Source organism: Spermophilus citellus (assembly GCF_964194105.1).
Source record: "Spermophilus citellus genome assembly, chromosome: 9".
Classification (NCBI taxonomy): Eukaryota; Metazoa; Chordata; class Mammalia; order Rodentia; family Sciuridae; genus Spermophilus; species Spermophilus citellus.
Window position 1 is genome coordinate 124632402 of NC_138191.1, and position 25167 is coordinate 124657568.

At 58.2% G+C, this 25167-nt stretch overlaps 1 protein-coding gene across 1 annotated transcript in view; it reads left to right on the forward strand.

The window, feature by feature from the left end:
* The window catches only part of ECE1 (endothelin converting enzyme 1), a 96867-nt gene that overhangs the window by 4710 nt on the left and 66990 nt on the right, over positions 1-25167 (forward strand). The window lies entirely within an intron of this gene.

The following is a 25167-nucleotide window of genomic DNA, read 5'->3' on the forward strand; positions in this document are numbered from 1 at the left end:
CACGCCTGCCTGGCACCTGAATGTGCCCTTTGCCGGGCGTGGTGGTGCACTCTATCATCCCAGTGACTTGGGAGGCTGAAGTAGGAGGATCGCAAGTTTGAGGCCAGCTTCTGCAACTAAGCAAGGAACTGTCTCAAAATAAAAACTGAAAAGGGCTGGGATGAGGATCAGCAGTAGAGGGGCCCTGGGTTGGATTCTCAATCCCTCAAAACAAACAAACATAATCTCCCTGATCTTTGCACCAACCCCAGGCTGCAGCCACTTTTTGAGTTGTGGAAGCCAAAGCTGAGGCTCAGGAGCCTCTCAGGAGCCAGGGGCTGGCGTGAGGCAGCTGGCCACCACCCCATTCTTCAGAGCTCTGGCCTCACCCCAGGGTGCCACTAGATTTAGTGAAACTCCACTTTCCTGGGAAAGCCCACCCCTCCCCACAGGGATGAAGCTCTCAGGAGCTAACGGGGTGGACAGGGTGGACGCCTGGCCAGGCTGAGCTGCTGATTATTTATCTTTGACCTTTGTGCTTGTGACAGTTAGAAAGCCCTTTTGTCCCCATTCACTAAGTGTCTTGGAACCCCCTGGCAGGGCCAGGACTCAAACCCAGGCCTGTGACCCCCATCTCCCGGACTCCAGGCCCCCCCAGCTGTGGATGTCCCGGGCTTTCTGACCCCATGCCCCTGGCCCACAAGCCTCCTCTCCCCACAGACTCCTTCCCTCCTTGGCTGGGAGAAAGGAGGCGGCAGCCAGGAGGAGTCCAGTTACCGTGTAAACACAGTCATGTCAATATTTACCTCTGGCTGGAACCCGAGCCTCCCACCTCCCTGCTGCCTCCAACGCCCAGCCAGGTGCACGAGGCCTGCTCCTGGCTCAGGTCTGGCCATTGAGAGAGAGGCCAAGGGTAGGGACCTGCCTTCCAGCCCAAGCTGGGCCACTAACCTTTGATGTGACCCTGAACCAAGCCCTCTCCCTTCCTGGGCCTCAGTCTTCCCATCTGTAAAATGACACGGCTGGGACGGACCAACGCAAGGGCTGTTTTCAGCAGTGACATGTAGGGGGACGAGCCCAGTGCTGTGGCACAGCCTCGAAGCTACGCAGACTGGAGTTGGCCTCGGACCCTGCTGCTTCCTCGCGCTGAGGCTGTGTGCACGCGCTTGACCCCTGGAGCCTCGGTTTCCTCATCTGTAAGTGGGATCCCGACGGCACCTGCTTTGGAGGCTGTCGGCTACTTGCCGTACCCAGCAGAGCTCTTGGCACAGGAGAGGAGAGGGACAAATGGTTGTGGTGGTAGTTGTTATTCCAAATAAACATTTTATGACTCTCTGAATCCAGACGCTGGGTTGCGTCACTCAGGAATCAGAGCCAAGGGTGGGGACTCTAACCTCAAGCCCTCCTGCCTCTCTGGGGCCACAGGCTGGGCTGGGGGATCCCAGGGGTGGAGAAAGACCCCTAGTCAGCACCGCCCCTGTCCCCAGCTGCCCAGTGTTTGGAGTTCCTTCTTATCAGGCTGAGGTCCAGGGCTGAAATGACCTCAGAGATGTGCCCTGAGAGGAGTGAGGGAGGGTGGAGGGAGCGGGAAGGGGAGGAAGGACGCATTTCCTAAGCTGCTCTTTCGCACAAGCTCCTGTTCCCAGGCCTGGAGAGGAGGGCAGCTGTGGGGAGGACTGACAGCCCAGAGTGTGGACAGGGCAGGACGGGGACAGGGGACTGCCGGGGTAGTAGGAGTGGGCCTTGGAGGTCTTTTGCAGTGGGCCCAGATTCAAACCTGGCTGCGTCACTTTTTGCTGTGTCACTTGGGACAACGTGTCCCCTCTCTGAGTGGTTGCCGCCTGTTTTGTTGGGAGGGTTTCATCTGAAGTGCTTCGGAAGAGCCGGGCTCTGGCTGGCACACGGGGGCTCCATGGCAGTCTGCTGCTGTGGCTGGCGGCCCGCGCCTTCCCCAGGGCGGAGTGGTGCGTTCTGCCGGAGAGAGGGGACGTCGCAGGCAGCTTGACTGTCCCAAGGGCACACCTGCACACCACTGGACCAAAGCGCAGAACATTTCCCCAATCCCCACGTGGCCCTTCGCCAGACCCCTGCCCTTGCTGTCTCCTTGGCTGGCCTGGTTTGAGCGTCGTCTGCCTGGTTCTCGCAGCGCACCGTTTGTGCCTGGTTTCCTTCGGCGGCAGGTGGCACCGTTTCTGAGGCCCATCCCAGGGGCGTGGGCTCCGGCCTCTGGTCTCTTTAGGCTGAGTGTGTTGGGGGATGGACGTGGCAGTGTCCGTGGATGACATTGGGTTGGCCCAGTCTGGTGCTGCTGTGGCCTTCTCGGGGGTCTCCGCAGACCTGTAACCCCCGTCTCCTGGTGCATAGCCAGGAGCGGGAACTGGCCGTTGTGCTGGTGGCCTGAGTCTGACCCTCCTGGGAGCTGCCCCAGGATCCCAAGGGGCCATCCATTCTCAGAGCAGATGGGTGTCCTCTGTCCTCCAGCTCAGTGGATGCTTAGAGGCAGGAGGGACTCTGAGGGCCCTCCCTGCCCCAGGGCCTCAACCCCACCCCGGCCTTCCTGTCCCCAGCGCCTGGCAGCTCCCAGCTGCATCTGTCCCACGCTGAGCCTCTGCTTCACCTGGCGCTCTCAGGGGTCCTGGCGCTAGAGTCCCCAGCCATGGGGCCTACCACTGTTAGCCTCTGTGGCCTTGGGCTGTCCTTCCCCCTCCCCATCCTCGGTCTCCTCCCACCGGGAGGCTGAGGGGTCCCTGCGCTCGCTGGTGTCTGGTGGCCTCCCTCCTTCGGTGGGTGCCGCTGGCTGCTGCTGACTGCATTCCTCCGCCGCAGGCTGGCGCAGGTGGCAGGTCCTTAGGAAGTGTGAGCGGTGGACCTGCGGCCTCCCGGGACGCAGCCTGGTGAATGGCTGCCTCCTCACTGTGCTGCTGTCTAGGCCTGCGGAGCCGGGGAGGTGAGGGTGGGGCCGCCGGTCTCTTCAGGAGGACCGCTGGGACAGTGGGGCAGTGCTCGCGTCCTGGCCCCCTCCCTGAGAGCGTCATTGTGGGCGAGTGTCCTGTGGGCAAGAGCCCCCGGATGCGGACACTGCCCTGCGAGGCTCTCCAGAGACCGCCTGGGCACCAGGCCACCTTGGGTTCGAATCCTGCCACCCTCTTGGCTGGGGCCGAGCAGTCCCCTCCACTTCCCTGAGTGACAGCATCCCCATCTGCCGGGCTGTGGGGACCTAACGAGGCCCCGACTCATTGCTGAGACGAGCGAGTGGGCAGCCAGGTCCCTGCCCCCGGGGAGCTCCGTTCCAGGGGAGGAAGCAGGAGGCCAAACGGGAACATCGGCCAGCCAGAAAGAGCACGTCGGAGAGGACAGGACGGTGCCTAGTGAGTGGCAGTGAGGGACGGGGCTGCTCCAGGCGGTGCCAGGGCAGGAGCCAGCGCCTAAGCTGAGAGCCAAGGTCGTGGGGCTTCCCGGCAGGAAAAACAGCAAGTGCAGAAGGACTGACCGGGAGCCTGGGTGTTATGGGCGGCGGGAAGGCCCACGCGACCGGGCAGAAGCAGTGAGGGGCAGGCAGTGGGAAGAGGTGGGCATGGCGGGGGCCATCAGGGAGGGCCTTGCCTGGAATTGGGGGTGGTGGCATTTTGTTCTGAGTGATGGGAAGTCACTGGAGGGCGCCAGGGAGGTGACTCAGTGTGGACTGTTCAGAGGCCCTGGCTGCCGTGTGGAGCGTGGACTGCAGGGGGCAGCAGTGAGGCGGGGAGGCTGGTGGAGTGAGGGGTGAGCCTGACCTCCGCTGTGCACCTGTCCCCAGGGCCAGGAGGCTCCAGCATCTGGGATTTTAGCTACTTCAGGGACAGGAGTGAGGGGACAGGGCAGAGTGGGCAGAAGTTCCCTCCAGAGCCACAGACCTGTCCCAAGACCTCCCCTTGAACTCAGCCTCAGGACTCTTCTAGAGTGACCTCCATCCCACCCCCCCCAGCCCCCAGAGACCCGGAGGGCACAGAGCCTGATCCTGCCTCCCCTGCTTCTGCGCACCCTGCCTGCTGGGAAGTGAGGGAGAGGAAGTCCCGACTGCATGGGGTAGCTGTCCCCTCTGCCCTCTGGGCTGCTGCTCCCATGGCCAGGGGCAAGGCAATCCTGTGGTTTTGTGGTTCCTGGTGTCCTGGGCTGGTTTGGGCAAAAACCAGTACTTCGTCTTTCCTTGCCTCCGAGTGTCCGGGGTGGTGACTTGGTGTCCTGCTGGGCTTTGGAGAGCAGTGGGCAGGGGAGGGTGGCAGGGGCCACAAGGGCTCACAGGCCTGAGTGGAAATGAGCTTTGGCATCGCCCACACCAACTTCCTCCTGGAGAGGCTGAGACTCAAAAGGGGAAAGGGACTCTGTCTGAGGCCACACGGCAGGTTAGATGCAGCCAGACAGTGCCACTTAGTCCCAGCTGGCTGAAGCAGGTGTCCATCTCTGACCCTCAGTTTCCTCCTCTGTGGGCCAAGATGAAGCTAAAGCCCTCCTCGGGGTGGCACTGTGAGGAGTGGCGGGTGGCTTGTGTGGAGTTGAGAAGCTCGTGGGCTGGTGTGTGCAGCAGGTGCTCAGTGAATGGGAGCTGAGAATACCAGGGAGGGTCTGTCACCCGAAGCCTGGGAAGAGCTGGGAGGGTGGCTGCCTGCTCGCTCTCCAGTCCCGAGGAGCGCAGGGAGGGCAGGAGGGAGTTACCCTGGCCCATCTGCAGCAGTTTGTTCTGTTTGCTTCCTCGTTATAGGGGGCAGGCCCTTTGCCCAGGCCCTTGACTGCCTCCGTCACCCAGAACATGCACACACGCTCATGTGAGCTGGAGCTTTACCCTCAGCGTGGGGCAGACAGGCAAAACTGTCACCCCAGGTAAAGACCGGGTGGCTCTTCTCTTCCTGCATTGGTCCCTCCCTCTTGTCCCCAGTACCCGTTTGTGATCAAGTGGGTAAAATCAGGGATCATGGGGCCAACTTGAACTTCAGCCCCAGATCCCCGCTTATCAGTGGGCAGGTGAGTCTCCCTCTGAGCCTGCGGTTTCCCGTCTGTGAAGTGGGGATGATGGCTTCCCTTGGTTGCAAATGTTAAATGAGAAAATACGCCCAGACAGGCCTGGTGCGCGTGGACTCAAAAAAGTGGGCGGCACTAATGACAGATTGGATCCTAAACTCCCTAGGCCCATTCTTCTTTCCATAGCTGCTCTCCCAAGCTTTCTGGGTCACCTCCGGGACCCTCGTGCGTTTCTGCACCGCCCCAGCCTGTCTCCTCCCAGCTCTTTCGCATTCTCTGTGCTCTGACAGATGAGGAGCTGGAGCTCTGGCCCAGCAGCCCCCGTCTGAACTCCCCAGATCCCTGGTACCTGAGCAGCCGTCGGCAAATTGCTTAAGCCTTGGCCTCTGTTGCTGCATGAACAAAATAGGATCAAACTCAGAATTGTTTAAATAAGTGATCGAAATCTTGTAAGGTGCTAGGATGGGTGCCTGCCCTACAGCAAGTGCCTAATAAATGTTAAGTGATTTGCCGCTAGGCAGTTTTCCGCTGGACAGAGCCCCTTGCCTTTTCACTCTGATCCCCAGCACCTGGGAAGGGTGGGATCGGCTCTCTAGGGATCTGCACTGTGGGCAGTGGAGAATCCATTCCAATAAGACTATGTTTGAGGCTTTGGTCAAGGTCACACTGTGAACTTGTCTAGTGGGTGGATTGACGGGCTTTTCCCACAACCCTGCACCACTGTGTGCTGGGGACAGGCAGGGGAGGGTGCTGCCCTTACCGAGCTCATATTCTGTGGAGGGATGTAGGGCAGAATGGCCCTGACACCGTTAGAAATGACCAGCCCAGAGCGGGTCAGGTTGCTTTGGATTGGTCTTCCTAGGACCAATGACACTTGATTCCTAGGTGACACCAACTCTGACTACACTGGGTTTTCCTGCCTCTAGTGTTTATTGGTCTTGGCAGTAATAGAATGGTGTCTGTTCAGTGTTTGCCAAGTACAGAGCTAAATATTCTGTTATAAAGTCACTTAATCTTCCCATCAGTCCTATAAGGTGTTTTTTATTATCCTTCCTTTCTTGGTGGGAAACTGAGGCACAGAGCAATTGGTAGAACCTTCTGTCTGTGGGCAGCAGACCCAGACAGGTCCTTAACCCCATGCTCCCACGCCTTCTCTGCAACTGAGCTTTCCATCGTCCCTGATGACGGCCACGCAGGGACTCTAGAGAGCACTTCACCTGCCATGGGAGAGGTTCACACAGGGTCTTTCTGAGGCCTCCCTCTCGGCTCTGTGGTGAGCTGACGTAGGCCTCAGGAAAGGGAGTCTGACATTCAAACACTGGAAGATAGAGAGAGCGTGCAAAGCGCCTAGCTGGGGGAAGGGGAGCTCAGAAGGGGAACGGCTGGGATTCCAGCTGAACCAGTACCAGGCACGCAGGAAGGCCCAACCTGTGGGAGAGGTGAACAAGTCAGGGGGGGCGTTGCCAAATGGTATTTGGCAGGAGCCCTCGTGAGGCCCGGTGAGATTGGATAACTAACCTGGCGCAGGGAGTCCACGAGTTGGGTCTTGAAGGATGAATAGGAGTTTACCATTCAGGGCAGTTTATCCCAGGGGACTCTGGTCTGTGTTCCCACCCACAGCGGGTGCTCTGCTCTGCTGCCCTGCAAAGTCTGGTCTTGGGAAATGTGACTTCTGTGTCACTCAGTGGGAGCCAAAAGCAGTCCCTGTTCTGTGCCTCATGAATTCCACTCCCAGCGCCGTCTGTGGGTGGCTGGCCGGACTTGCAAGAGGGTCTCCACTCTAAATATCCAGGCCTGGGGCCGGGGCCGGGGCTCAGTGGAGGAGTGCTTGGCTCACAGGTGTGAGGCACTGGGTTCGATCCTCAGCACCACCTGAAAATAAAAAAAAAATACCCAGGACTGAGGTGTCCCGAGCACACAGGGACCTCACCCCTGGTGTGCCTGTGGCAGGGAGACCCCGGAGCGTTTCCTGGTTTGTTTGCGACTGTTCCCTGCCCCCCCTGCCCCCCGCCCTGTGCCTGGAGTAGACTTTGCATAAAGCACCTGCTCAGACCACCCCACAACCTGGCAGGTAGGGGTTGTTTGTTGTCATTCTGAAGTTGACTCAGGGGAGCCACCTGTCCTGCTTCACACAGCTAAGCAAGTGGAGGGACTGGAGCTCCAAGCTATTAGAGAGAACCCTGGTCACCATGGGCCGTGCACCTGTGTGGACAGATGCTCGGTCCCCCTGGAAACCCTGTGGTATGGCGTCAGGACCCAGGACCTGCAGGGCACTGCCAGTGGGCACAATGTGTCCTGCAGCTGTTCTCACTGGAGGGCGCCGAGGACCGCAGGTGCTGACGGGTGTCTCCGCCATCCTTCCCGAGATTCTGAGTCGGCACCTTTGCAGTGGGGTCCGGGATCTGGTTCCGACGCTGGTGGCCTCAGAACACACTTTAAATCCTGATATATTATAGGCTTGTTCTGGGCGCAGCACTGTCCTGGGTGTTTTATTTTGTCATTTTGGTCATCAGATCACCTCCTGGTAGGGGAAATTGGTACAAAGGGAGGCAAGAAGCCCTGAGAGTGACTTCCACCAGTCACGTGGAGACTTTTTTTTGGGGGGGGGCACTGGGGATTGAACCCAGGGGTGCTTAGCCACTAGGCAACATCCCCAGCCCTTTTTTGTATTTTATTTAGAGATAGGATCCCACTGAGTTGCTGAGGGTGACTTTGAACTTGATCCTCCTGCCTCAGCCTCCTGTGTGTCTAAGGTATTCGGTTCATTTACAAACCCATTGCCTGAGGAAACAGACTCAGAGAGGTTAGGCAACTAGCCAAAGCCACACAGCTGTAGTGGCAGAGCTGGGATTGGAACCTGGGCCCTCAGCTCAGGAGGCCACCTTTGCATACTGTCTCACAGAGGACAGACTCCAGCTGTGCCAACCACTGCTGCAGGTAAACAGAGGACAACTAATGGTGATAACTACATGGTCTTCCATAGTTGTGCAGGTCCCTCTTTATGACCAGGGTGCTATGTCAGCCGATGTCAGAGGAGCTGTCCCAGGCGGAGAGCAGGGGCAGGGACGAGATCCCTGAGAAAGAAACGCTGAAGGAGAGAGCTGGTGTGTTAACCAGGTGAGATGGAGAGCGAAGGATGCTAAGGGAACAGGAGCATCTGCAAAGGCCCCGAGATGGGCGACCTACATAGCGTGTTCCATGGAGCTGGAGCAGAGAGCAGGTGACCAGGTGAGGCTGAGTGGGAGGGGTGGCCAGGGTTGGGCCCTGCAGGGGCAGAGAGAGAGAGACCAGGGGAGAGATTTGGACTTTGTCCCTAGGATGTGTGTGTGTGTGTGTGTGTGTTCAAACTTAAACTTTTTTTCTTTATTTCTTTATTGCAAAGGCTTCATTTTCTTTGTTTTTTTTTTTTTCTACACTAAAAAACCCTTTTAAGTCCTCAAAGGAAGAAAAAGCCAAAACGTATGGCTGATGGGGTGGGGGTTTTGCCCTGATCTGGCAGGGCTGGGAGCAGGGTTAGCAGGGTCCCCTGTGCCGTTTATTAACCTCATGCCTGGTCCCAGGTGCCAGCGAGATAGGCTGGGGGAGGGGCAGGAGTGGGCTCAGGATAGTGCTGGCCTGGGAGAGGCGACCCAGATGGAGGAGCGGGGTCAGCTGATAGCGCCTGGTGATTGGCTTGGTAACTGATGGAGGTGAGGCCCGGCCACCTGCCCATGGCTTTGACAAGTGAGAGCGCAGAGCCCAGAAGGGTCGTTGTGAGTTGCTGGTGTCACACAGCGTGAGCGGCAGAGCCCAGATGCTGAGCTGGAGCCTCCGGCCTGGAGCCAGGTCCAGGCAGCTGCTTTTGCAGGCCCCTCCCGGGCCTCTGGTGGCTGCCCCCTCCCGCCCCTCTTCCCTGCAGCTTCAGGGGAGCGGGATGCTGGGAGGACAGCCGCTCTGGCTTTGAAGCTGCGGATGGGGGAAGGGTAGTGCGCTAACCTCCAAATTCTTTCCTCATGACCTCTGTGACCCTGGAGAGCCTGGGGCCCTGGGGACCCCGCCCTCCCTGGGCTTCCACAGAGTTCCACAGAAGTGGGGGTCGGGGCTGGACCTCCTGTGCACAGACAGCTCCTCCTGGAGCAGAACCGGCCTGCAGAGCTCTGCGGAGATGCCCCTGTCCCCAAGAGGAGAGGGTGACGGGCCAAAGCCTGGGCCTGGCCTCCCGCCTAATGGGGAGAGTTAGAGAGGCTTCCTCCCCAGACCGCGGGCCTCTAAGAGGCTCTGTTAAGTGACTAGGGGCTGGGGGGCCTCCTGAACCTCCTCCCCCTAGGCAAAGCCATCCCTTCCTGGCCCCCAGGACAGCCACGGCTCCCCCAGGAGCAACCTGGCCACCCGCATCTGAGCCCCATTTTTTTAGGACTTGGACCCTGTGAGGCTGGGCTCCCTTTTCTCACTGTGTCAGGAGCCTCCTCTCCCCTCAGCCTCCTGGACCCTTGATCTGGGCCTCACCCCTCTCTGGGGACTGGTCCCCAGCTGGCCAGGAGTCTAGGACCTTCCCCCCACAGCCTCCCAGGGTCCTGTGTCCCACCAGCCTGACACACAGTAGGCATTCAAGTGCTGTGCTTGCTCCTGCCACCCCCTCCCTCTGCCCTATTTCTATGGCTCCTCTGAGCCTCCCGCCTCCCCGCACATGGGTATTTTTGGTCCTCGCTCAGGAGGGGCACGCACACGTCAGCCGTGCAGGGGAAGCGTCTATGTTTGGCTGAGGACGTGGCCTCAGCTGCACTGGGGGCCGCGCACTAAGTTTGGGAATGAGTGGGGTGGAGAAAGCCCCCGGCGGCTTCATGCAGAAGCTGGATGCCCGAGCCTCAGCTGAAGTCCAGAGGACGGAGCCAGCACCTCCTCAGGCACTCTGTGCCACCCCCTTCACTGCCTCCCTTATCTGTTCCGGGTCTGCTCCCTGGAGCACGCGGTGGGACCCACTGCGGGACCTTAACTGAGCTGGGCGACAGACAGACTCGTTTCCTATCCGGGTTCACTCTAAAGAGATGGGTTTTATGTGTCCCCAGTGTTTCTTAGATAGGGGGTCTTGCTGAATTGCCCAGGCTGGTCTTGAACTCATGGACTCAAGCGATCCTCCTGCCCCATGCTCCCCAGTAGCTGGGCAACAGGTGTGTACCATCACATTCTGCCTGTGCCCCCGTTTAACAGATGAGGAGGCTGAGGCTTGGGGAGGCAATGAGAATGAGGCCAAAGCCCCACAGGTGAGAGGTGATAGAGCTAGAATCCTTGCTGATTCCAGAGTCTGTTCTTTGTAGGTCCTGGGAGCATCAGCCTTCAAGACTCAGGGTGCTTTGCTTACAGCTCAGAAAGGCCTCATGCAGCAAAGAGGAAGGAAGAGAAAAGAAGAGGATGAGAAGGTCCTAGTGGACCCTAGCAGGGGATGTTCTGGACACATTGGGAGCACGTTCTCAGCTGAATAAGGTGGTGCCATCCTGCCCTGGGGCACTCATGCCCTTTAATTGCCACTGTTACTTCTTTTCCCTGGGGCGGGAGGGGGGCCATCCCTGAGAACAGAGACCCTGGCTGTCTCCCACTTGGGGCAGATGTTCAGGCAGGGTCTGCTGGGGCGCAGGTGCAGGTCCTGGAGCAGTGTGTGTCCCTCGGGCCTTTAGGGAGCTGCCTTTAGTGTCAGCCAACAAAGAAACAGAGTTCAATACTCACAATTGCAGTTTGCAGTCAGTCCCCCCCACCATGGTGTAGTGTGTTCCTTTAAAGAATAAAACCAGGGCTGGGCTGTAGCTCGGGGGCAGAGCGCTTGCCTAGCATGCGGTTCCCTCCTCAGCACCACAGAAACATACACAAATAAAAGCATTCAGTCCATCTACAACTACAAAAAAAAAAAAAAAAGAGCAAAAACCAGAACGAGGTGTGAGCCTTTCTCCCCGTCTCTGACTCGCCACTGAAGAGCTTCCGAAGGAGAACCGTCTCTTCCTTCTTTGGTGAGTTCTGAGTTTTCGCGATGTCCCAAGGTGGCCATGAGTCAACCCTAAATTCATTCAGGAAAGTCCTGAGGAATTTTTCTTCTCCATCAGGTTTTATTTGAGCAGGCTGGGTGACACCCGGTGACACACTCGGGCTGGGTAGGGAGGGGGCACCCGCCCCTGCCGCTCTGTCTCGGCACCTCTGCTTCCCTTTGTTCCCTGTCCTCCTGGGGCCCGGGGCCATCAGCCAAAGCAGGGAGGTGGGTTTAGTGGCCAGAGGCTCCTCCATCCTGGCTCAGCCCCGCCCGGGTCCTCTGGGGAAAATGAGTCACTTCTCCAGCCCTGAGATGTCTGTCTCTAAGTGGGAGAGAGAGCGACAGGGTGGGGTAGAAGCAGCACCTTGGGCCCCCCAAGAGTCCTCAGCTCTGGGGAGCACCTTGTCTGGAGGGGTGGGGCAGCCAGATCTGGGCAGGCCAGAATCCCCATCCCTGGTGGGCATCCGGGTCGCCCTGGGCAGAATCATGCTGGGCCCAGAAGGCGGGGCGTCCCTCTCAGTCCCCCACTGATGGCCTCTGCCTCCCCTGTCCTCTGCTGCCCTAAGCCCTCGGCAGGGTGGGCTGACCCATGCACCTCTCCCCCCTCTGAGGCTAGGTCAGGTTAAGAAGGTGCATGAGGGGAGGTAGCAGGGTCTTCTCCTAAGTCCTGTGGTGTTGGCAGCCACCCCTGGAGCCTATTATTTTAAGGATTTGGAAATCTAGCTTCAGCGAGGGAGGGAGAAGTGTGATGGATTCCCTCAGTTAGTGACATGTGCCAAGCCGGGGGCCGGTGGGCAAGGATACACCTCACTGCCCTCCCTGGGGAGAAGCCACCTGGATTCAGCCTCGAGCCCTCCCTGGATTCCCGGGTCATCTCCAGGGTGGCTTGGAGGAACTCCTCCCACCTCCCTGGGTCTCCAGGAGAGCTGGTCACCACCCACAGCTGAGAAAAACCTCTGTCTCACTTTCCGTGAGTGTCTCCTTAAACATCACCTCCTCCTGACAGCCTAGTGACAATCGCCCCCATCTCCCATTTTCTGTCCCTCTTCCCTCTTTTTGGCACTTGCCACAACCGAACCTGCTCCATATTGGACGTTCTTATTGTCTCCTACTAGCATATCAGGTCCCCAGAGGCAAGGACTGGGTCTGTTTTGTCCCCTGTCGTACCCACCCAGAGCAGTGCTGGCACATAGTGTCACACATTATGTAAAAAGAATAAATGGAGAAAATGAACGGATGAGGGAGTGTGAGCGGCGGCCGCGGCTGGTCCCCATCAGCCTCGCCCCTGGCTCCTCTCCAGCTGCGGCTCCAGGGCCCCCCCCCCCAGCCTCCGTCTCGGGCTGCTTACCCAGCTCTTGAGGTTTCATGCTTGATTTTTACATTTGGCTTTTCCTGGCAGGGTCCGGACTGCCCTGGGGAATAGAGCGAAGCACATTAAGTCCAAACGTGCTATTTTGGAGTCGAATGCAGAATTGGCACAATTTTTTTTTTTAAAGAGAGAGTGAGAGAGGAGAGAGAGAGAGAGAGAGAATTTTTTTTTAATATTTATTTTTTAGTTCTCGGCGGACACAACATCTTTGTTTGTATGTGGTGCTGAGGATCGAACCCGGGCCGCACGCATGCCAGGCGAGCCCGCTACCACTTGAGCCACATCCCCAGCCCCACAAATTTTTAAGATAAACAAAGATGAGACTGCAGCAGACTTGAACTGTGTCCTTAGACCTGCCCAGCCTGGCTCAGGTCTCCCACCTTGCCCCACGGCTTCCCTGGTGTAGCCCTGTGACGCTGACCATTTCCTCTGCTGTGGTCAACCCTGAGAGACACTGCTGCCTTCCTGTCAAAGTGCACACGTGTTCAGTGTCACCAGCTTTGACGCTGACGTCCTTCTTCTGTGCCGGAGTCCTGTCCAGGATACCGCGTGACATTTGCTTGTCCCGTCGTTCTGGCCTCGCCTGTCCGGGGCAGTTTCTCAGCCTGTCTTGTTTCTCAGGACCTTGGCAGCGTGGAGGGCTCTGGCCAGGTGATGTGGACGGTGGTGCCCTTCAGTGTGGGTGCGTCCTGCATCTTGTCTGGGTTTCTTCCTATCTTTCTTGAGACCCGTGATGTCGTGGTCCTCAAGGTCATCCCCTCTTCCTCTGCCCTGCGCTCTGTGTCTCCTCGCTTCACTGATGAAGGCCACCTCTGTCCCCTGTCCTGTCCAGACCTTCTTGTGGCCTGCCCCTCCACCTCAGTCCAGGGCATCCATTCCTGGATGGAATTCAGGGTGTCCCCCTGTCCCCCATCCCCATTCTTGACCAGATCCTTTGGATTCGGCCTTGCTCTTTGCTCCTCTGGCCCTGGTCGGCCTTGGCCGGGCACCTGCTCTCCTGGTGGAGGGCAAAGCTCCCCTGTCCCCTGCCTTCCTCCTGCTCAGCTGCATCTCAGAAGCTCAGGTCTGGGCAGGGGATGGCCCGCTTCAGACCCCTCTGCGGCTCCCCGTCACCCTGGGAACCGTTCAGGCTTCCTAGGGACCCTCGCTGACCCCGCCTCTTCTCCAGCTTCTCCTAGGCCTCCCCCGACCCTCCCGCACCCTGCGCTGCCCTCTTCCTTTCCTGCCCTTGGGAGGTGACTCCCTGAGCATGAAGACCTCCTCTGGCTCTCCGCTGTCCCCGCAGTACCTTGGACAGTGACTGGTGCACTAAGTGCTTGATGGATACCTGATGATGGTGTGAAGGAGTAGAGACAGGACATGGGGGTTGCAGCAGTGACGAGTGTGTGCAGGTGGGTCCCCGTCAGAAGCTCGGGGAGGTCAGCTTGCAGAACGTCCCTTCCCGTGTGGCCTTCGATACATGATGTGAAAGAGAGGCCATGTTAACTAGGCACGAAGGGAAGAGCATTCTGGGTGCGAGGAGCAGTGTGTGCAAAGGCCCTGTGATTTAGGGAATATGAAGGAGTTAAAAGAGTCATTAGAGGACCCAGGGTCAGGAGGGTGGGGACAGGCTGTGGAATGAGGCTGAACAGGGTGACGGGGCCAGACCCCGAGATCCCTGTGAGTTTCTCTGTCCTCAGAGCGAGAGCAGGTGTTGGGTTAAAAGTGCAGGGGGGCTGGGGGAGAGACATAACCGGATCCTTTCTCAGGCGAGTGACCTTGGATGCGTCACTTGGCCTTCCTGAGCTTCAGTCTCCTGTCTGTAAAATGGGGACAGAAACAGCCACTGTGCTGGGCTGTCTGGTGACAGAGTGAGATGAGAGGTGGGGATGCTTGGCCCTCGCTGGTGCCAGGCAGATGCCTGCCTCCGTCCCCTTGTGACCACGCCCCAGCCGCCAAGAGTCATTAGAGTCACCGGCAAAGCCCCTGCTCCCTCTAGACTGTGCCAAGCACTTTCATGCTTGAGCTCATCTACCCCTTGCTGCCACCTCAAGAGGAGGGCACATCACTGTCCCTCCTTTTTATAGGAGGCAACGGAGGCTCAGAGAACTTGAGTCACCTAGGTGGGGTCCTGGGTGGAGGAAGCCTGATCCCCAACCGAGCTCTGGAGTCTGCACTCAGCAGGCTCCTTCGGGGTCCTGCCCCTGCCCTGCCTGTGCCCTGCCCCCGCCCCTGCCCCTCTCTGGAAGCTTCCTGAGCTGCCAATCCCTCCTCCCTGAGGGGAGTCCCCTGTGCCATTCACACAGACTCCCCAGGGAGATTGGCCAGACCTTCTTTGTGTTTGTCCCCAGCCCCTTATCTGGCCCTCCCCCAAGGCCTTTCTGGTCTGTGTTAGGCTTATTTATGTCCCTGTCTCCTCTCTCCCAGGAGAGACCCCGGGGCAGACTGGTGAGCGCCAAGACTGTGGAATCAGTCAGGCTAACCTGGGTTTCAGGTCCCAGCTCTGGGACATGGGACCCTGGGAGAGTGACTTTGCCTCTTGGAACTTCAATTTCCTCCTCTGTAAATTAGGGACAATAAAACTTCCGGCCCTGGGTGATCTTGAAGATGATGTGGACGGTGTCTGGGCACCTCCTGGCACGGGGTGGGTGGACAGTCAGAATGGCCCCTTCCCCTTCTTCCAGACCGGGAGGCCCAGCAACAGTGGCAGCAGCCCGTCCCCCGGCTCAGACCCAGGGCCAGGGAAGAGCACCACAGGTTCAGGTGTCCCCAGGCTGCGGGCAGCTCCAGGGCCCGTGGCCTGGGGCAGGGAGAGCCACAGGTATGAGCTGTGTATGGAGAGTTTTGGGCACGGTCTGGCCAAGAATTTTCTATTTACTTTGGGATGTGCACTGAGCTTCCGCTGACTTCCTGGCCAAACTCTTTAATGACTCCTAAAACAGTGGTGACAGTTCTGAAGCCATCTCTCCTTCACCTTCTGTGAGCCAGGATGTCTTCAGTGCCTTCGCCAGATCACCCCGTTTCATGTTTGTAGTCCTCTGTGGGCTTGGCACTGGCCTTGACCCCACTTCATCAATGAGGAAGCCAGCCTACCAGCAGCAGTAGGAGACCTGTCCCAGCCCAGAGCTACGGACCGCAGAGCCCCTCCTCTTCCTGCGCCCCTCCTCTGGAGTTAGGGTTCTCAGGTGTGAGCTGTAAACGGGGCGGGGGGAGGCAGTCGAGGGAAGCGGGCAGCGGGGAGCCGCCTGCCTGCGTGGGAAGCTGGTGGTGGGAGCCGTGGGACCGGGTGTGTTTATTCAGCCTGTCCCAGGCAGGCAGAGGGCCCTGACCAGCCAGTGTAAACATCCGGACTGCTTGTCAGCCCAGTGGGGGCCTGAGACAGGCCAGGGAAGCAGCGGCCAGTGCCTCCCTGAGCCTGGCACACTGCCGGAGGTGCCCCTGTAGGTGGGGGGCGGCCCAGAGTCAGACTTTATTGAGCATCTTGTATGCGCCAGGCCATTTGCAGGCCGTGTCTTCTCACCCCTCCACACGGCCCTACGCAGCCTGGATGATTATTTTTACCCAGCTGATGAGGAAATGAGCCCCAGGAGTTGTACAAACCCAACTCCATTCAAAGCCCACAAAATGTGGGTACCTAGGAGAGCATCTCCAGCTGTTTTCTGTTGATATAACAAAATACCTGAGATCAGGTCACTTATAAAAATGGAAATGATTTGGCTCATGGTTCCAGAGGTTGGAAAGTCCAAGAGCCTGGCACTGACATCTGGTGAGGGCTTCCTGCTGCAGAAGAACATGGCGGAGGGCCTGGCACTTGAGAGAGCAAAGGAGCGCTGGCCGGGTTTCTCCCCCCGCCCATCCTCCCCAGTAGTGGGGATCAAACCCAGATTTGACCTGGGTTTGGGGGAGTGGGAAGGGACTATTTACACATAACAGCTGGAGGGGTGGGCACCTGGAGATACAGGTGCTGCCTTACTCTGTGAGAGAGAGAGGTGGTGTCATCTCTGTGTGAGTCTGGGAAGGTCGGCATCCCGCTCTGAGTTTGGATCTGAGACAGAAATCAGACACCCAGATCCCATAAGCTTAGCCACACCTGCTAGAGCCAGGGACCAGCAAAGGTCACCCAGAGGTTTTCTTGGGTCCAGGGTGGTTGAGATTCCACCTGGAGCATGAGCAGGTCTCAGGAGGCCCAGGAGAATCAGGCAGGGGAGGAGCCCGGCTTCCCTCCAGCTCTGGGCTTCGAGGGACCCCCAGAGGACACTGCGCAGAAGGTCTGAGAGGCAGCTGGGGGCCGGCAGAGGGAGTCCCACCAGGCCTGGCTGTAACTTTCTGTGTGCTGATGAAGGGACCGAGGTTGCACAACTGCCAGGCCCCTGATGTGTCACCAGCTAAGAATTGCCGCAGTGTGGCCTGGCCTGTGACTACTAGCGAGCTCTTCTTCATCCGAGGCCTGGGCCCGGCCCCTTCCTCCAGCTATTCACTTGTGGAGACCCCCTCACAGCAGCAGGGGCCGAGGCTGGTGCCAGTCCCTGTACACACAGGCCTTGTTCCACTCGAAGAGGCTGGAGGCCAGCCGTGCGCACCGGGTCCCCATCCGCAGAGGCAAAGCATGGCGGGCTTTTCTTCACACCTGCCTGACGCCAAAGCCCGAGACTCTGGGGTCTACAAAGTGCAGAGCACAGTGAATGCAAAAGGAAACCTTCCAGACGCAGCCATCCCCTCCCTGCGGGGGCCCTCCCAGGGCCAGCCCCAGCCAGTGCATCTCGTGGGGAAACTACTTTGTGAATGACAACCTCGCTGCTGGTACTAACCAGATGTTGCCACCTCCGTAAATGACACCTGGCACCACCCACTGTTTGGAGATGTTAACAACATGCAGGAGCCTGTCATTTCTCTTCTGCAGCTTCGTGGCCTCTCCTTCTGTGGGCCTGAGTGTGAGTGTCACCGCTGGGAATGTCACCGCGGGGCTGTATCCTGTGGTTTATCCAGGCCACTGGAGATGGGCAATTACGATGTTCACTGCTGTCACCCGAGCGCTGGCTCCTGGTGACCTGAAGGTTCCAAGGAGACATTATTTGGTATTCATTAAGGAGTGGAATCGCATAAGGCCCCACATTTTAGGACTGAGATAATTGGCCAAAGATATCGGGGTTCCTGTTGTGCAAGTGAGAAGCCCCCAGGACAGGAATGTCGCTCTCTTTTGTTCACCGTTGTGAGCAGCGTCGAGTGGGTGGCATGTAGTAGGTGCACAGTGAACAGATGTTCACCAGACGAGTGGATGTGTGCCAGGTTCTAGGTGAAATTTCCATAGTCTTACTCAGTCGTTCATAAGGAGGAGTCCTTCCCATTTCAGAGAAAGGTCACATCTTGTCCCAAGGTCCTAAAGCCCACCCCCAAATCAGCCAGCTCTTTCCTGAGGTTGCCATGTGAACAGGGTAGATTTGCAGAGCTCGGTGCACAGGGAAAGCTTCTAGATAGAAGGACCAGCGCCTGCATAGACGCCCTTAGGGCTCTCTGTGTGGCCTGGGGCTCAAGCCTGCTGTTTACTAGCTGTGTGACTTGAGGCAAGTCTAAGGTGACCTCTGGGAGCCTATGTCTCTACCTGTTAGGTCGGGAAATTGACTCTTTCAGAGCAGTTGGTAGATTGAGGACTAATGAGTGTGACCCTCTGAGCCCAGCGCCTGGTAGGATGGGGTATAGAGGAAGAATGATCCGCTGGAGATGTCCACTAATCACTAGGTGCACACAGGGGGGTCAGTCTAGGACACAGAGGAGGACTTCATGGGAGGACATTGGTTCTGGGCTCTGAAGGGTGAACGGGAGTTCTCCAGGCCAAGGAGTGACTGTGAGTCCAACAACTCTTAAGCGTTCTGTAGACTTGGAACTGAGGGGCCCGCGCTGTTGCTTACACACATAAGCAAATGTAAGCTGTGTACAGTGGAGGTACACAGTCCTGCGAGGGTGAAGGCCATGGGCTGCTGATGACACAGTCGGTGGCATTGGGTCAGAGGACCCCCTGAGAGCCATGGGCCGGGTGGTCAGCAAGCTTCCTGGAGGGGAGGCGCGGTGGGCAAGGAGGAGAGAGGCTACCTGACCCTTCGTTTCCTGGCTGGCCCTGCTCAGGAGAGGGGCTGCCTATCTCTGGCCTGGGGACAGACACCCTGGGTGCTCTCAGGAGCCCTGCTGTGTTCTTGTCACCTCGGCTCTAGCAAATCCCTCTTGAAAGAGAAGAAAACTTGTTCCTAATTATTAATTGTGAAATTGCAAACTGGCTCCTGAGCTGTGCGGGAGCAGAGCAGAGCCAAGCCCCAGAGGGGAAGGAGGGGCCCGGCTGGATGGCTACAGAGCCATGATTTGGGGGGCCCAAGAGGGGGTTTGGGAATGTCACCATGTGAATGTCCCAAGCAGGGACACCTGCCTGACCTAGCCACGCTTCTCTGACCAGGATTTCCACTCCACTCTGCAGGACTCCAGAGTGATAAGAGTAAGGTAGACCTGGATTCAAATTTTATCTCATCCACCAGCTGGGTGGCCTTGGGCTGGTTACTTAACGTCTCTGTGCCTCTACTTGCACATCTCTTACATGGAGTCACAGGATGAGTAAACTAGAATACACACGGAGACCGCAAGCAAAGGCCCAGAACGAAGTCATGGCTCAAGAAGCAGTTTTGCCGTGTCTGCTACTGCTGTTGTCATTACAGCAGCAACATTTTCGTCTTACCACTGCGTCCATAACCCAAGCCACTCTATTGCTCAGGTGAAACCCCCAGGGTCATTCCAGCTGCCCATGAGCCAGGACATTTGCATCCAGTGTCACAGCTGGTACCTAGGCAGTGACACCTAGGCAGTGTCCCTCAGCAGGTAGGACTTGAACTCCTGTGTGCCTTTTCCTGGATTTCCTCTGTAATTCCTTCCAGGCCTAATGAGGTGGGTGTACATGTTCCCATTTTATAGATGAGGATACACGCTCAGAGAGGTGAGGCAACTTGCCCAGGGACACACAGCAATAAATTACAGGGATTCACCCCAAGATCTACTGTTCCAAAACCTTTGCTCTTCCTACTTTAAGATTAGGACAGCAGCTTATTCCAGTGGACTCTGAGCCTAGTATCCATCCTCCCACCCCCACTGTCACGTCCTCCTGTCCCTGGTTCTCCCCCAACCCCTCAGGGCCTGGGGACTGCTTTGAGCTAAGTCCACACATGGGCCACTCGTGTCCTCTGGAGCTAGTACGACCATCGCTCCCCCACGGTCAGCAACTATCAGTCCTCCGCTCCCCACTAGGGGATCCTCCTGGGTCCCCTGCAGAGCCCCAGGCAAGCACGACACATGGATGTGTGGGGGCAGCGGGGACCTGGTGGGAAGCCGAGCCAGGGGGCTTCCTTGGGCAGAGGCAGCTCAGCAGCATCTGGTTTGGCCGCGGGTCCCCTCTGCCGGGCTAGATGTGGGGAGCGGTTTCCGGTGAGGCCTGGGTACTGTGCAGGTGGGGACAAGCACTTCTTAGTGAGGCGGGATTTCAGAGGGCTGGAGGGAGCTTTGGGGGGCAGAGGGGCAGAGTGAAATGACAAACAGGCCTGGCTCTGTCACAAGTTCCTATCTCTGAGTTGTAGGTTTATCTCTGCAAAATGGGGGCCGGGGCCAGTACCGAGCCTGCAGGCGGGGGGAGAATCCAGTGGGCAGCCGCCCGCGTCCCCCTGCGTGACCTTTGAACCATTCTTATTCTCACCAGTACTCCTGGACGTGGGGTGGTCATGCTGTTACTGATGAGGAAGCCGAAGCGGGGGGCCAGGCCAAGCATGTAGGCCATCTGCGTGTCGGGGCTGCCACACGCCTGCCTGCCCTGTGTCCTGCCTCTGATGACATGGTGACGATGGGCAGGAGAGCGCTGTGCCAGCCGGGTGCTCTCCTTGCGCCCTGTGGCTGGAGCATACGACACAGGGAGGAGGGGCTGGACCTTGGGCCCAGGGGAGGCCCTGGGGTTGTGACCCAGCCATTGTCCCCGGGAGGAGCCCACCTCCCAGTCAGTCAGCCTCACCATCCCCCCCCTCCCTCCCAGCCCCCAGGCGCAGGGAAGTGAGTTTTGAGTGTGCTTCTCCGGGGGCGTGTCAGGGACCCGCATCCTGCTTCCCAAGAGGTGGGTGGCAGTGTCCTTGTCAACATGGTTTCCAGGACGGTTTGATGACTGACATCAGGTAGAGGGGCGGGGCTGAGGGACAACCCGCCCGGAGCCCGCTCCTGCAGAACTTCATGGTCCACAGCAAAGAGAGCCACCCAGACCCAAGTCCCTGAGCTGTCATTGAGCCCCGTGGGGCTGCAGAGCGCGGTGGGAACACAGGGAGGACTGTGCGGGGGGCTTCTGTCGCGTGGCTCTGGGGACGGGCTGCTCTTCCTGCTTTGGCTAAGAGCAGCTGCCTTCCTGGGGGGGGACTGTCCCCCCTGCCAGTCACAGTATCTGGCCCCACCCTACTCTGTTGCAAGAACTGGCACAAGAATGAGGCCTGGCCAGTCAGTTCTTCCCGGGGAGGTTTCTGTCCTCCAGGCCGCTGCGAGGGGAGCCTGACCCGGCCCTCTGCCCGCCAAGATGGCTAAGCTCAGGGACGAGAGTGAGGGACGGCAGGCCATTGGATCAGGACGGGGAGACACAGCACACCATCACCTGAACTCCTGTGTCACCTCCCACCTGATCCCTGACCCTCCCTCCGTTCAGACAAGCCAAGATGTTTGTCATCAAACCAGGCAGGAGTTGACCCTGAGGGTCGTCGAGGAAGCTTCACGGAGGGAGCGGCACTTGAACCAGGCGCTGGAGGAGTTATTGGGACAAATGTCCATCTGTAAGGGAGCTGGGCGGAAGCACGTGACCCTGACCCGCAGGAGGGGACGTCTGGGCGGATCCTGAAGGGCCCTGTGTCACAGAGTGGAGCTCAGACCTGCGGCTCAGCCACTCACTCTCCCTTCAGCCCCCCGAGGGGGTCACTGCCCCGTGCTGGGCTACTCCAGACGCCTAGTGAAGATCCAGTTCTGTCCCCTCAGCAGCCTAGCGGGGGGCCACCGATTCACCACCCACAGGGGAGAGTACAGGCACAGAGAGCCTGAGCAGCTTGCTCCAGGTCACACTGCGGGAGTGACAAGAGTTAGGCCTGCCCACAGCGCCTGCCACTCCAGCCCGGGTTCTCTTCCTGTCTCCTGGCCCCCGGGGGTGAGCCTGCGGGACCCTGCCTGGGAGGCGCCCCGGGTGGCCTGCGTGGCAGGGAAGGGAGGGACAGAGCCCTGTGGCTCCCCTCAGAGGCTGTGGGGTGCTGCCCTGGTCCAGCTCCAGCCCCAGCCAGTGAGGACCAGCACCAGGCTCCTGCCAGCGCCCGCTGCGATAAGCTCTAAGTGAAGGCTCTGGCTGGACCACTGAGCCCTCAGTGGGAAGCTGGTGGCTTTGAGAAGCTCTGGCGCTTTGCCCGGGTTCTGGAGTTCTCAGCTGGTGCTGGCCAGGGAAGCCCTGGGCAGGCCAGAGGGGACAGTGCTCCGGACGAGGCATTTGCAGTGGAGCTCGAGGACCTTCGGCATCAGCCCAGGTGCCAGCCTGCCGTGACACCCAGGCCAGGTCCTCGGGGTGCTCAGGACGTTCACCTCCTCATTCACAGGGGTTGTGGGTATGAGCCCTCTTTACAAGGAAGGGGGCTGAGGCTCAGCCGGGGCTAGGACTTTCCTGAGGTCACACAGCCAGTTTGCCGAGCTCCATGTCAGGTGCTGGGCAGGGCTCAGGCTGAGGGCCCTGCTGCGTTTTCCTTGTCTGATGGGACAGTTTCAGGAACAAATGCCTGAGCTCCCTCGGGCCTCACCCCTCCTTCCCGCCAAACACCCCTTTCCTTCTTAACCCCAATTCCACAGAGGGCTTTCCCCCAGTGAGGGGTGCTCTGCCATTCGTGGGGAGGCCTACACAGATGGCCTTGCGTTGGTGGACTCTAATGTCCCCCTGGTGGCCCAGCCCTGGCAGGATATTTGAGTCTTGAGAGCCTTTGATAAGCCCCAGCTGGGAGGAGGGAGCTGCTCCTGCTGCAGATACAGGGAATTTTAGGCTGAGCCCCCAGAGTTGGCCCTTTTCTGAGTAAAGAGCTGAAAGTGAGGTTTTCTAGTTGACAGAACAGTATAAGGGAGGACGCCCCCACTGGGCTCCCTCTTGACCTGAGGGAGCAGTCTCTTTTCTTTTCACTTAAATAAATCCTATAAGCCAGGTGTGGTGGCGCCCACCTGTAATCCCAGCCTCTCAGGAGGCTGAGGCAGGACGATCGTGAGTTCAAAGCCAGCCTCAGCAGTGGGAGGCACTAAGCAACTTGGTGAGACCCTGTATCTAAATAAAATACAAAATAGGGCTGGGGATGTGGCGCAGTGGTCACATGCCCCTGAATTCAATCCCTGTACCAAAATAAATAAATAAATAAACCCTTCTCTTTCACACTAAAAAATTTGAAAGAGAAGAGAAAAAGGAAACAGCATCAGGGAAGCCTGTAGGTGGAGAATAGCAAAGATCTCTAAGGCCACCAGTCCCGGGGGGGGGGGGGGGGGGGAGCCCACCATGCCAACAGCAGGGCAGGCAGTTTTCTAGAAGAGACCCTGTTCTAGACCCTCTGTGGGGCTCCAGAGGTATGTGACCTGCTGCCTAATTAGGGAAACAATGAGCCAGGCTCTTCTGTCCTGCCCCAGATCTCTACCCAGCAAGGATGCTCAAGGTGCAGCCCAGTATCCTGGTGGGCGGGGCCAGGCTCCCTGGTGGGCAGGGCCTCACCTGGGCCTGGCTGCCTGCCACAAAGGTTTACCCATCCCTTCCCATTTCCTGTCCAGAGCCCAAGGCCCAGGAGCAGCAGCCCCATGTGTGCAGCCTGGTGGGCTGCTCTCAGCCAGCGAGGTGGAGCTTCCATTTCCAGCCCTCCGTTATTTTCCTCAGTGGTACAGAAAGCTGCCGGCTCCAGTCCCCGTGAGGGTAAGGGACCAGAAAGGCCTCTGGAGTGCAAGGCATGATCTCCTGAGGGCCCCTGCGCTGCTGGCATCCTCACATCAATGACCGTGACAACAGTGTTTAAAACCTGCCTTTGTGCTGCAGTGGCACGCGCCTGTAATCCCAGCAACTCGGGAGGCTGAGGCAGGAGCATCACAAGTTCAAAGCCAGCCTCAGCAACTTGATGAGACCCTGAGCCTGTCTCAAAATACAAAGAGCTGAGGATGTGGCTCAGGGGTTAAGTGTCCCTGGGTTCAATCCCCAGCGCCAAAAAAAGAAAAGACAACCCTGCCGTTGTGGTACATGAGGCCCCAGCCACCATACTGGGTACTTTCTTCTGTGTCTTCTTTTTTTTTTTTTTTTTTAAAGAGAGAGTGAGAGAGAGATTTTTTAATATTTATTTATTTTTTTTAGTTCTCGGCGGACACAACATCTTTGTTGGTATGTGGTGCTGAGGATCGAACCCGGGCCGCACGCATGCCAGGCGAGCGCGCTACCGCTTGAGCCACATCCCCAGCCCTCTTCTGTGTCTTCTGACCCTCAGATCCTCAGTGGGGAATCCACTGCTCCCTTCCTGTGTACAGAGAGGAAACCCAGGCTCCAGAGGCAGCCGGGCTCGCTCAGTACACAGCTCCTAACAGCTGAGCCGAGTGTGTCTGACTTCAAAACCTGCTTGTGGCCACCACAGGGCAGCCCTCACTCCCGCCGCTCAGAGCAAGTGCAGGGGGCAGCCTGGCCTCACCACGGTGGAAGTGCCGTCACCTCGGCCAGCACCGCGCAGCCTGCCTGGGGTAGCGTGCACTCTGAGCAGGGGGCCGCCCAGGCCTGACACACACGCATTGGACTCAGAGGCAGGTAGAGTCTGGGTACACGAAGACAGGGGACCCCTCAGCTGGCCTGGCATCGTGAGCCCAAGAGTTGGCTCGGTGCTGAGCCCTTAGCATGGGTGGCCAGGGGTGCAGGGCTTTGGAAGGAGCCTGGGCCAGGGATGCAGAGGCCTGGCTTCCAGTCCTGCCCTGGCTTTGCTCCTGATCGGCTTCCTTGGGGGGTGGGTTTCTTCTCTCAAGGCCTCACCTCAGGGCCTCAGTTCATCTGTAGAATGGCATGGGGCCTGGGAGGGTCAGACAGGGTCACCCCCTCCTACAACCATATTGCCCTGCTTTTTTTTTCCCAGTATTTGGGTGACCCAGGGCCTCACATGCTAGTGAGCTACAACCCCAGTTCTTTTCAAAGATTTCTATTTTGAGACAGGTCTTGCTAAGAGTCCCAGGCTGGCCTCAAACTTGCAATTCCCTTGCGTCAGCCTCTGGAGTTGCTGGGATCACAGGTGCCCGCCACCTGCCTGCCTCTGGACTTTGCTCTTGCCAAGGGCTTAAAGTGCTCTTCTCATGATGGACACCTGGACGTTCCTGTCTCAGTTTGCATGTCCCCAGCTCACAGAGGCCTTCCCTGACTCCTTTCAGTACCTCCCTGCTGTCCTTTCTCCTCACACTGCCCACTCCTCTCCGCAGTCAGGCCGTCCGCCTACTGTTAGGGACTCGGGTTTCTGGGTTCAGATCTCAAATTCCACCACTGAGAGCTGGGTCATCTTTACTGGATGACATACGTGACCTTACTGTGCCTCAGTTTTTTCAGATCAGATCAGTAAATACATATGATTATTTTGTAAGGATTAAATAGAATGCATGAAAAAGCACTCAGTATTTGGCATACAGAAAGCACTCAGTAAATGTTAGAGGCAATCATTTTTACTCTTAGCAACATTGTTTATTGTCTGTGTTATTGGGCAGTTTGTGCTCCTGAGGGCCAGGACTCGGGTTCAGTGATGCCTTCCTGGCAGGCAGCTCATTCCCGGTTCCCCGGGGACAT